This window comes from Mesoplodon densirostris, chromosome 11 (assembly GCF_025265405.1).
Source record: "Mesoplodon densirostris isolate mMesDen1 chromosome 11, mMesDen1 primary haplotype, whole genome shotgun sequence".
Classification (NCBI taxonomy): domain Eukaryota; kingdom Metazoa; phylum Chordata; class Mammalia; order Artiodactyla; family Ziphiidae; genus Mesoplodon; species Mesoplodon densirostris.
In genome coordinates, this window is record NC_082671.1 from 43,643,277 (window position 1) to 43,654,592 (window position 11,316).

The window sequence follows — 11,316 nt, forward strand, 5'->3', positions numbered from 1 at the left end:
GAGAATTGCTACTCCAGCTTTCTGTTGATTTGCATTTGCATGGAATATCTTTTTCCATCCCCTCACTTTCAGTCTGTATGTGTCCCTAGGTCTGAAGTGGGTCTCCTGTAGACAGCATATATACAGGTCTTGTTTTTGTATCCATTCAGCCAGTGTATGTCTTTTGGTGGGAGCATTTAATCCATTTACATTTAAGGTAATTATCGATATGTATGTTCCTGTTATGATTTTCTTAATTGTTTGGGGTTTGTTTTTGTAGGTCTTTTCCTTCTCTTGTGTTTCCTACCTAGAGAAATTCCTTTAGCATTTGTTGTAAAGCTGGTTTGGTGCTGCTGAATTCTCTTAACTTTTGCTTGTCTGTAAAGGTTTTCATTTCTCCATCAAATCTGAATGAGATCCTTGTTGGGTAGAGTAATCTTGGTTGTAGGTTTTTCCCTTTCATCACTTTAAATATGTCCTGCCACTCCCTTCTGGCTTGCAGAGTTTCTGCTGAAAGATCAGCTGTTAACCTTATGGGGATTCCCTTGTATGCTATATGTTGTTTTTCCCTTGCTGCTTTTAATATTTTTTCTTTGAATCTAATTTTTGATAATTTGATTAATATGTGTCTTGGAGTGTTTCTCCTTGGATTTACCGTGTATGAGACTCTCTGTGCTTCCTGGACTTGATTAACTATTTCCTTTCCCATATTAGGGAAGTTTTGAACTATAGTGTCTTCAAATATTTTCTCAGTCCCTTTCTTTTTCCCTTCTTCTTCTGGGACCCCTATAATTCGAATGTTGGTGCATTTAATATTGTCCCAGAGGTCTCTGAGACTGTCCTCAATTCTTTTCATTCTTTTTTCTTTATTCTGCTCTGCAGTAGTTATTTCCACTATTTTATCTTCCAGGTCACTTATCCGTTCTTCTGCCTCAGTTATTCTGCTATTCATTCCTTCTAGAGAACATTTAATTTCATTTATTGTGTTGTTCATCATTGTTTGTTTGCTCTTTAGTTCTTCTAGGTCTTTGTTAAACGCTTCTTGTATTTTCTCCATTATATTTCCGAGATTTTGGATCATCTTTACTATCATTATTCTGAATTCTCTTTCAGGTAGACTGCCTATTTCCTCTTCATTTGTTTGGTCTGGTTGATTTTTACCTTGCTCCTTCATCTGCTGTGTTCTTCTCTGTCTTCTCATTTTGCTTAACTTACTGTGTTTGGAGTCTCCTTTTCACAGGCTGCAGGTTCGTAGTTCCCATTGTTTTTGGTGTCTGCCCCCACTGGCTAAGGCTGGTTCAGTGGGTTGTGTAGGCTTCCTGGTGGAGGGGACTAGTGCCTGTGTTCTGGTGGATGAGGCTGGATCTTATCTTTCTGGTGGGCAGGTCCACATCTGGTGGTGTATTCTGGGGTGTCTGTGACCTTATTATGATTTTAGGCAGCCTCTCTGCTAATGGGTGGGGTTGTGTTCCTGTCTTGCTAGTTGCTTGGCATAGGGTGTCCAGCACTGGAGCTTGCTGGTCATTGAGTGGAGGTGGGTCTTGGCGTTGAGATGGAGATCTCTGCGAGATTTTCGGAGTTTGATATTACGTGGAGCTGGGAGGTCACTTGCGGACCAATGTCCTGTACTCGGCTCTCCCACCTCAGAGGCACAGGCCTGATGCCAGGCCAGAGCACCAAGACCCTGTCATCCATACGGAAAAAGAGAAATATATATATATATCATTGCTCCCAAAGTCCACCGCCTCAATTTGGGATGATTCGTTGTCTATTCAGGTATTCCACAGATGCAGGGTACATCAAGTTGATTGTGGAGATTTAATCCGCTGCTCCTGAGGCTGCTGGGAGAGATTTCCCTTTCTCTTCTTTGTTCGCACAGCTCCCGGGGTTCAGCTTTGGATTTGGCCCCGCCTCTGCGTGTAGGTCGACGGAGGGTGTCTGTTCCCGCTCAGACAGGACGGGGTTAAAGGAGCAGCTGCTCTGGGGGCTCTGGCTCACTCAGGCCGGGGGGAGGGAGGGGTACGGAGTGCAGGGCGAGCCTGCGGCGGCAGAGGCCGGCGTGACGTTGCACCAGCCTGAGGCGCGCCGTGCATTCTCCCGGGGAAGTTGTCCCTGGATCACGGGACCCTGGCAGTGGCGGGCGGCACAGGGTCCCGGGAGGGGCGGTGTGGAGAGTGACCTGTGCTCGCACACGGGCTTCTTGGTGGCGGCAGCAGCGGCCTTAGCGTCTCATGCCCGTCTCTGGGATCCGCGCTGATAGCCGCGCCTCGCGCCCGTCTCTGGAGCTTGTTTAGGCGGTGCTCTGAATTCCCTCTCCTCACGCACCAGGAAGCAAAGAGGCAAGAAAAAGTCTCTTGCCTCTTCGGCAGCTCCAGACCTTTTCCCGGACTCCCTCCCGGCTAGCCGTGGCGCACTAACCCCTTCAGGCTGTGTTCACACAGCCAACCCCAGTCCTCTCCCTACGCTCCGACCAAAGCCCGAGCCTCAGCTCCCAGCCCCGCCCGCCCAGCGGGTGAGCAGACAAGCCTCTCGGGCTGGTGAGTGCCGGTCGGGACCGATCCTCTGTGCGGAATCTCTCCGCTTTGCCCTCCGCACCCCTGTTGCTGCGCTCTCCTCCGTGGCTCCAAAGCTTCCCCGCCCTCCACCACCCCCACCGCCGTCTCCACCGCGAAAGGCCTTCCTAGTGTGTGGAAACCTTTCCTCCTTCACAGCTCCCTCCCACTGGTGCAGGTCCCGCCCTATTCTTTTGTCTCAGTTTTCTTTTTTCTTTTGCCTTACCCAGATACGTGGGGAGTTTCTTGCCTTTTGGGAGGTCTGAGGTCTTCTGCCAGTGTTCAGTAGGTGTTCTGCAGGGGTTGTTCCACATGTAGATGTATTTCTGATGTATTTGTGGGGAGGAAGGCGATCTCCACGTCTTACTCTTCCGCCATCTTGACGCTCTTCTCCCACGTGACTTTATTATTCCGAAGATTTTCAAAATGTTTGAGGGTTTCCCTGGTGGCGCAGTGGTTGAGAGTCCGCCTTCCGAAGCAGGAAACACGGGTTTGTGCCCCCGTCCGGGAAAATCCCACATGCTGCAGAGCGGCTAAGCCCGTGAGCCATGGCCGCTGAGCCTGCGCGTCCGGAGCCTGTGCTCCGCCACGGGAGAGGCCACAGCAGTTAAAGGCCCACATACCGCAAAAAAAAAAAAAAAAAAAAAAAAAAAAAATTCCCATGGGTAAAAATTACAAAGTCGGAGTCAAAAATCCCAAACCACGGGAAGGATTTAACTCACCGTGAAAGAGTCAGCAGAAACAGCAGGTGACATGAACTAACCTATAAACTTCAGATACTGGAAGAAACCTACAAGTATGTTTACTATGTTTAAGAAATAAAAGGGGAGGGCTTCCCTGGTGGTGCAGTGGTTGAGAGTCCGCCTGCCGATGCAGGGGACCTGTGGCCACAACAGTGAGAGGCCCGCGTACTGCAAAAAAAAAGAAATAAATAAAAGGGGAGACTGAAACTGTGACTAAGAAGAAAAAGACTTCAGTGGTCACAGGAAGAGCCGGGGTCTCCTGAGAGACGGAGGGAAAACAGGCACCGGAAAGGGCAGGGCCACCTTGCCCGCCGCTGTCACCGTTGGGTCCCCGCATCCCCCAGGCTCTGAGTTGCTGCCATCCCCACCCTCAGGGAGCTGCAGTACCGGGGTCAGATTTAGCACGTCCTCCGCTGCGGCTTCCGAAGGATGACCACACCCACACCGGCTCCCTGACGATGCTCTTCTCACAGGCGCACTACAGCTTGAGAGATGAATTTCTTCTGCTGACAGAAAAGTGTTTTCTGGAAGGATATTTGGGACGAGCTGTGGTTGATCAAGGGCTCCACAAATGCTAAGGAGCTGTCTTCCAAGGGAGTGAAAATCTGGGATGCCTACGGGTCCCGAGACTTCTTGGACAGCCTGGTACTCTCCACCAGAGAAGAAGGGGATTTAGGCCTAGTTTATAGCTTTCAGTGGAGGCTTTTGGTGGCCGAACACAAAGATGTGGATTTAAATTTATTCAGGCCAAGGAGTAGACCAACTGCAAAAGGTGATTGACACAATCAAAACCAACCCTGAAGACAGAAGAATCATTCTATGTGCTTGGAATCAAAAGATCTTCCTCTCATACCCCACCACCCTGCCCCTGTGCCATGCCCTTTGACACTTCTACATGGTGAACCATGACTGTCCTGCAGCTGTACCAGAGGTCAGGAGATAGGGGCCTGGGTGTGTCCTTCAACATCACCAGCTATGCCCTGCTCACCTACATGATCACACACATCACAGGCCTGAAGCCAGGTGACTCTGTACACACTTTGGGAGATGCACATATTTACCTGGATCACATTGAGCTGCTGAAAATGCAGCTTCAGGGAGAATCAAGGCCTTTCCCAAAGCTCAAAATCCTTGGAAAAGTTGAGAAAATTTATGACTTCAAGGCTGAAGACTTTCAGATTGAAGGCTACAGTCCCCATCCCACTATTAAAATGGAAATGGCTGTTTAAAGTGCTATTTTTTTTTATTGAGGTATGGTTGATTTGCAGTGTTTGAGGTGTACAGCAGGGTGATTTGGTTGTGTATACTTTTTCAGATTCTTTTCCATTGGAGGTTGTTGCAGGATGTTGAATATGGTTCCCTATGCTGTGCAGTGAGCCCTTGTTGTTTATCTATGTTGCATATAGTAGTTTGTATCTGTTGGTCCCAAATTTCTAATTTATCCTTCCCCCACTTTTCTCCTTTGGTAACCATAAATTTGTTTTCTATGTCTGTGAGTCTATTTCTGGTTTGTTTTTTTGTTTTGTTTTGTTTTTTGTTTTTTTTGTGGTTTTTTTGGCTGTGTTGGGTCTTCGTTGCTGCACGCGGGCTTTCTCTAGTTGCAGTGAGCAGGAACTACTCTTCATTGCAGTGCGTGGGCTTCTCATTGTGGTGGCTTCTCTTGTTGTGGAGCACGGGGTCTAGGCATACAGGCTCAGTAGTTGTGGCTCTCGAGCTCTAGAGAGTTGTTGTGGCACACAGGGTTAGTTGCTCCGCGGCATGTGGAATCTTCATGGACCAGGGCTCGAACCCATGTCCCCTGCATTGGCAGGCAGATTCTTAACCACTGTGCCACCAGGGAAGTCCCCTCTGTTTTGTAAATAAGTTCAGTTGTATCATTTTTTTAGATTCCGCATATAAGTGATATCATATGGTACTTGTCTTTCTCTTTCTGACTTACTTCACTTTGTATGATAATCTCTAGTTGCATCCATGTTGCTGCAAATGGCATTATTTCATTCTTTTTGTAGCTGAGTAATATTCCATTATATATATACCACACCTTCTTTACCCATTCATCTGTCAATGGACATTTAGGTTGCTTCCATGTCTTGGCCATTGTAAGTAGTGCTGATATGAAAATGGGGTGCATGTATCTTTTTGAATTAGAGTTTTCATCTTTTCCAGATATACACTCAGGAGTGGGATTGCTGGATCATATGGTAACTCTATTCTTAGATTTTTTAAGGAACTTCCATACTGTTCTCCCTACTGGCTGCACCAATTTGCATTCCCACCAACAATGTAGGAGGATTGCCTTTTCTCCACACCCTCTCCAGCATTTATTCTTTGTAGACTTTTTGATGATGGCCGTTCTGACTAGTGTGAGGTAGTACCTCACTGTAGTTTTAATTTGCGTTTCTCTAGTAATTAGCGAAGTTGAGCATCTTTTCATGTGCCTGTTGGTCATCTGTATGTCTTCTTTGGAGAAGTGTCTATTTGGGCCTTCTGGCCATTTTTTGATTGGGTTTTTTTTTTGTTTTTTAGAGTGCTTTTTTTTTTAACATCTTTATTGGAGTATAACTGCTTTACAACGTTGTGTTAGTTTCTTCTGTATAACAAAGTGAATCAGCTATATGTATACATATATCCCCATATCCCCTCCCTCTTGTGTCTCCCTCCCACCTTTCCTATCCCACCCCTCTAGGTGGTCACAAAGCACCGAGCTGATCTCCCTGTGCAATTCAGCTGCTTCTGACTAGCTATCTATTTTACATTTGGTAGTGTGTATATGTCAATGCTATTTTAGAGTGCTTTTAAAGGAGTTGTTTGAAGGATATTTACACCGAGGTGAAAGTTTACTTTGCTCTAAAGGAAGGAGGAACTAGGTCAAAACCTGTTGGTGACCTATCAGTTGTTATTGATTAACCTTTAAGGATGTTGCCACTGGCACATAGAACTGTGCTGGTTCTCTTAGTAATAAAAGGCCTCGAGTTTGGTTAATTCACTGAGGATGTATGAAAATGTTGAGATTGTGAATAAAGTCAGGAAAGAGAAAATTTATATATCTTAACAAAAACATGTACATGCATTTCAATACCATACTGAAACTTCCCAATTCATAATGTTTTTATGATGATGGCCAGTGACTTTCAAGAGTTATCTATAACTATTCCCCCAGATTTGAGCAAGCCAAATAACACCATCGGTCATGATAATGCCTAGTGTGGTTATGAACATTTAAAGTTATATTTGTTGGGCTTCCCTGGTGGCGCGGTGGTTGAGAGTCTGCCTGCCGATGCAGGGGACACGGGTTTGTGCCCCGGTCTGGGAAGATCCCACATGCCACGGAGTGGCTGGGCCCGTGAGCCATGGCTACTGAGCCTGCACGTCCAGAGCCTGTGCTCTGCAACGGGAGAGGCCACAAGAGTGAGAGGCCTGCGTACCGAAAAAAAAAAAAAAATGAGGTTAAAGTTATATTTGTTTTATATCTTGCTATAATAAAGTGTTCTGCATTCAAAAAAAAGGGAAGAAAAAGACTTTAGAAAAAATTTTAATAGAATCCTTAGAAATTAAAAATATCATAATTTAAAACTCAGTGAACAAGTTTACTATATGACTAGACCCACTGAAAAGAGAATTCATGAAATGGACTATAATGCTGAAGAAATTAGCGAGAATGTAGAACAGAGAGACAAAGAAATGGAAAATATGAAACAGCTGTTAAAAAAACAAAGAGGATAAAGTGAGATACAGTGGGAGATCTAAGCCAGTGAAGTAAGGCAAGAAAAAGAAATAAATTTAAGTACTAGAAAGGAAGAAACATAACTTTATTTGCGTATGATATATTATCTATATAGAAACCTCTCAAAAAATATCAATAGATTTTTTGAATAAATAGTAGAGCTTAACATGGGATCTGAATGTAAAATCAGTTGTCCTTCTAAACCAACAACAGCAAAGAATTTTAAAGTGTACTTTTTGAAAAAGGTATCACTTACGGCATTTAAAAACGTGAATAGGACTTCCCCGGTTGTGCAGTGGCTAAGAATCTGCCTGCCAACACAAGGGACATGGGTTCGAGCCCTGACCTGGGAAGATCCCACATGCCACGGAGCAACTAAGCCCGCGAGCCACAACTACTGAAGCCCGCACACCTAGAGCCCATGCTCCGCAACAAGAGAAGCCACCGCAATGAGAAGCCCAAGCACTGCATCAAAGAGTAGCCCCTGCTCACTGTAACTAGAGAAAGCCTGCACATTGCAAGGAAGACCCAAACACAGCCAAAAATAAATAAATAAATAAAAATTTTTAAAAATGTGACTAACCTAGGAATAAGTATACCAAAAGATCTTTATGAGAAAAAATTATAAACTTTATTAATAGACATTGAAAATACTTAAATAAATTGAGACCATGTTAATGTATAAAGAGAATCATTATTATAAAGGTGTCAGTTCTCCTCAAATTAATTTATAGATTCAAGTCAGTCAAAACTCTGGAGAGTCTTATGAGTCTTGACAAGCTGATTCTAAAATACATATGGAAGAGAAAACAGCCCATAAAGCCTCAGGTATGCCTGAAGAAGAACTGGGTGGGAGAAGTTGTTTTTTAAGTTACATATAAAGCTATATTAATTGATATATTGTGACATTTGTGTTGGAATAGACAAATATACCACTAGAACAGGATAGAAACCCAGAAAAAAACCCATGTGTTTGGAATGTGATTTATAGCAGAGATGCGGAAGCACAGGGCAGTGTGAGAAAGCTGGTCTTCTGTTGGATTATGCCGCCACAATTAGTTATCCATGTTTAAAAAGGGGGTGAGGAATCTTACCACACCCACAAAACTCAATTCTACATGGATTAAAAAGTTAAATGTAAAAGGCAAAACCATAAAATATTTAGGTGAAAGTCTCAAAGATTATCTTTATGACTTTAGGGTAGGGAAGGATTTCTTAAGTAAAGTACACATAAACCTGTATACACACACATACACACACACCCACATCTAACCATAAAGATGGATAAGTTTGAGTACATTAAAAAGAACTTCTGTTCACCAAAAGATACCGTTAAGAGAGTGAAAAGGCAAGGCATAGAGTAAGAAACTGACAAAATGACGAGGTGCTCAGATCTAGACTATACATAGAACTATTACAAATAAATAAGAAAAAGACAAACAATCTGATAGAAAAATAGGCAAAGATATGAACAGAGGTTTCATGGAAGAGGAAGATAAGAACCTTCAACAAGCACAGGAGAAGATACCAGTCTCTTTAGTAATTAGAAAAATGCAAATTAGAGCCATAATATATGACTTTACTCCTGCTAGATTTGCAAAAATTTAAAGATTATGTTATCAAGTGTTGGCAAAGATGTGGGATAACAGAAACAGTTATATCTGCTGGTAGGAGTGTATATTGGTAAAAAATCACTGTGGCATTACCTAGTTTGTCTGAAGGTATACACAACATAGGACCTATCAACTTCATTCCTAGATAAACTTGAGAAACTCTTGCACATGGGCACCAAGTAACACATACGAGAATGTTCAGAGCACCACTGTTTGCTGAGGTATAAGCCAGAACTAACTCAAATGGGCATCAGCAGAGGAATGGATATATTATGCTATTTCATGTAATGGAATTCTGTGCTGCCATGAACTACAGCTACGTGCAAAAAAGTGGATGAACTTTAGAAACATGTTGGATATAAGAAGTCATCAGAGTATGCTTACCCTTATGATTCCATTTATATACAAGTCAGAAACATGTAAACTAAATAGTATATTATCTGTGGACAGAGATTTATGTAGTAAAACCATAAAAAATGGACCTAGAGATTGTGATACTGAGTGAAATAAGTCTGTCACAGAGAGACAAATATCATATGATATCACTTACATGTGGAATCAAAAAAGGGGGGGTACAAATGAACTTATTTACAAAACAGAAGTAGAATCACAGATGTAGAAAACAAATTTATGGTTACCAAGAGATAAGGGTGGGGAGGGATAAATTGGGAGATTGGGACTGACATATGCACACTACTATATATAAAATAGATAACAAATAAGAACCTGCTGTATAGCACAGGGAGCTCTACTCAATACTCTGTAACGGCCTATATGGGAAAAGAATCTTAAAAAAAAAAAAAGACTGGATATATGTATATGTATAACTGATTCACTTTGCTGTACACCTGAAACTAACACAACATTGTAAATCAACTATACTCCAATGAAAAATTTTTTTAAAAAAAGAATTTTATAGAATTTTTAAAAATGAAGAAAAACAAGGGAATGATAAACTCAAAGTTCAGGGTTGTGATCACTCTGAATGTGGAGAGAAGGGGGTGGAACGAAAGGGACACACAGGAGACCTCATGAGTAATGAGAAAGTACAAGTTTTTTAACTGGGTCATGAATTCCTGGGAATTTATTCTATTGTCATTCTTTGGCATTTAAACATATTTCATATATACTGTTTTATATCTCTGAAATATTTAATTTTAAAAATTTTAAAGAAGAAAAGGCAAATAAATGACAGAAAATATCTATCACATGTAAAACAGAAAAAATTTAAAAACGAAATAAAATGATCCTCTACTAATTACTAAGAGAAAATGAAAACACAATAGAAAAATGAGCAAAGGATAAGAACATGCAGATCACACAATAAGAAATACAAATGGCCAATAATATACGAAAAGACATTTAACTTCACTAACCAGTGCAAATGAAACAGAACTATATTTCACCCATCAAACTGGAAGCATTTTTTAAAATGTGATAATAGCAGGATTAGTAAGGTATGAAGAATGAACTGACAAAGTCTTTTGGAGGGCAATCTGATATTATCTATCAAAATTTTAAATGTAAATACTCTTCTGCTCAGCAATTCTGTATCTAAGAACCTATCTGATAGAAATACACATACATTTTGGTCACGTTGTATATAAAATGTTCACTGTAGCATTCTTTGTAATAATGGAAAATTGGAAACAGCTTAAATGCCCATCAATAAAGAAATAGTTTATTTAGAACACAACTGCGTTTTATCATTTTGGAATGTCTTCAGGTACAAGCAGAAACTGTGCCTTAAATAAATAGGGGCTCTTTTTTTAATCACATAACAAGCTCTGAATAAAACTCATGCCAGGTCTTCCCTGGTGGCGCAGTGGTTGAGAGTCTGCCTGCCGATGCAGAGAACGTGGGTTCGTGCCCCGGTCCGGGAAGATCCCACATGCCGCGGAGCGGCTGGGTCCGTGAGACATGGCCGCTGAGCCTGCGCGTCCAGAGCCTGTGCTCCACAATGGGAGAGGCCACAACAGTGAGAGGGCCGCATACCGCAAAAGAAAAAAAAAAAAAAAACAAAACTCATGCCATTGTTTGCTCAGCTGCTCCATGTTGTCACCAAGGACGCAGCATCTTTTCATCCCTCTGCTCCTCCACCTTTGAGTGCCGATTGGATTATTGTTCTCAGCTCTTCATTCTCTTCCTCTGTAGTATAACCTTGCAGTGTGCTAGAAAGGGCTGATGTAGGACTTGGCCTTGCAACCTGGATCAGCCAGTTGAATGTGGGTGGAAATAACTCTGTGTGTGCTAGTTCTAAGCTAAGGTCTTAAGAGTTATCTCATGTTTCTACTCACTCTCTTGCACTCCTGTGATCCATAATAAGAAGAACTACCTCAGAGAGCCAGTGATGCAAGAAAAATGAGGAAATGCATAGAACAGACCTGAATGTAACACACAGCTTGGAGCCACGCCCAGCCGATCTCAGGTGAGCCCAGCAGAGCCAGAGATACCTCGCATACCTATGAGCAAGAAAACAAATGTTTATCCTTGTGATCCACTGAGATTTCAAGGTTGTTTTTAGACAGAAAAATTAACTAATAAACTTGGCATGTTGACTTTCCATCCTTATGCCCATGGCCTTGTGGTCTCAAGTTAGTTTCAAGCTGCAGAAATTGCAGTCGTCTTCAAAGCAGGAAGTTGGGGATGTGATAAGGGTGGCCAGAGCAGAGAGTAACCTCCTTGTGATGCTTTTGTTTTTTGTT

At 42.4% G+C, this 11,316-nt stretch overlaps 1 pseudogene; it reads left to right on the forward strand.

Annotated features, from left to right (window-relative positions):
• Positions 1–4,503, forward strand: part of LOC132499504 (thymidylate synthase-like) — a 100,921-nt pseudogene extending 96,418 nt beyond the window's left edge.
• Positions 4,504–11,316: the final 6,813 nt, after the last annotated feature.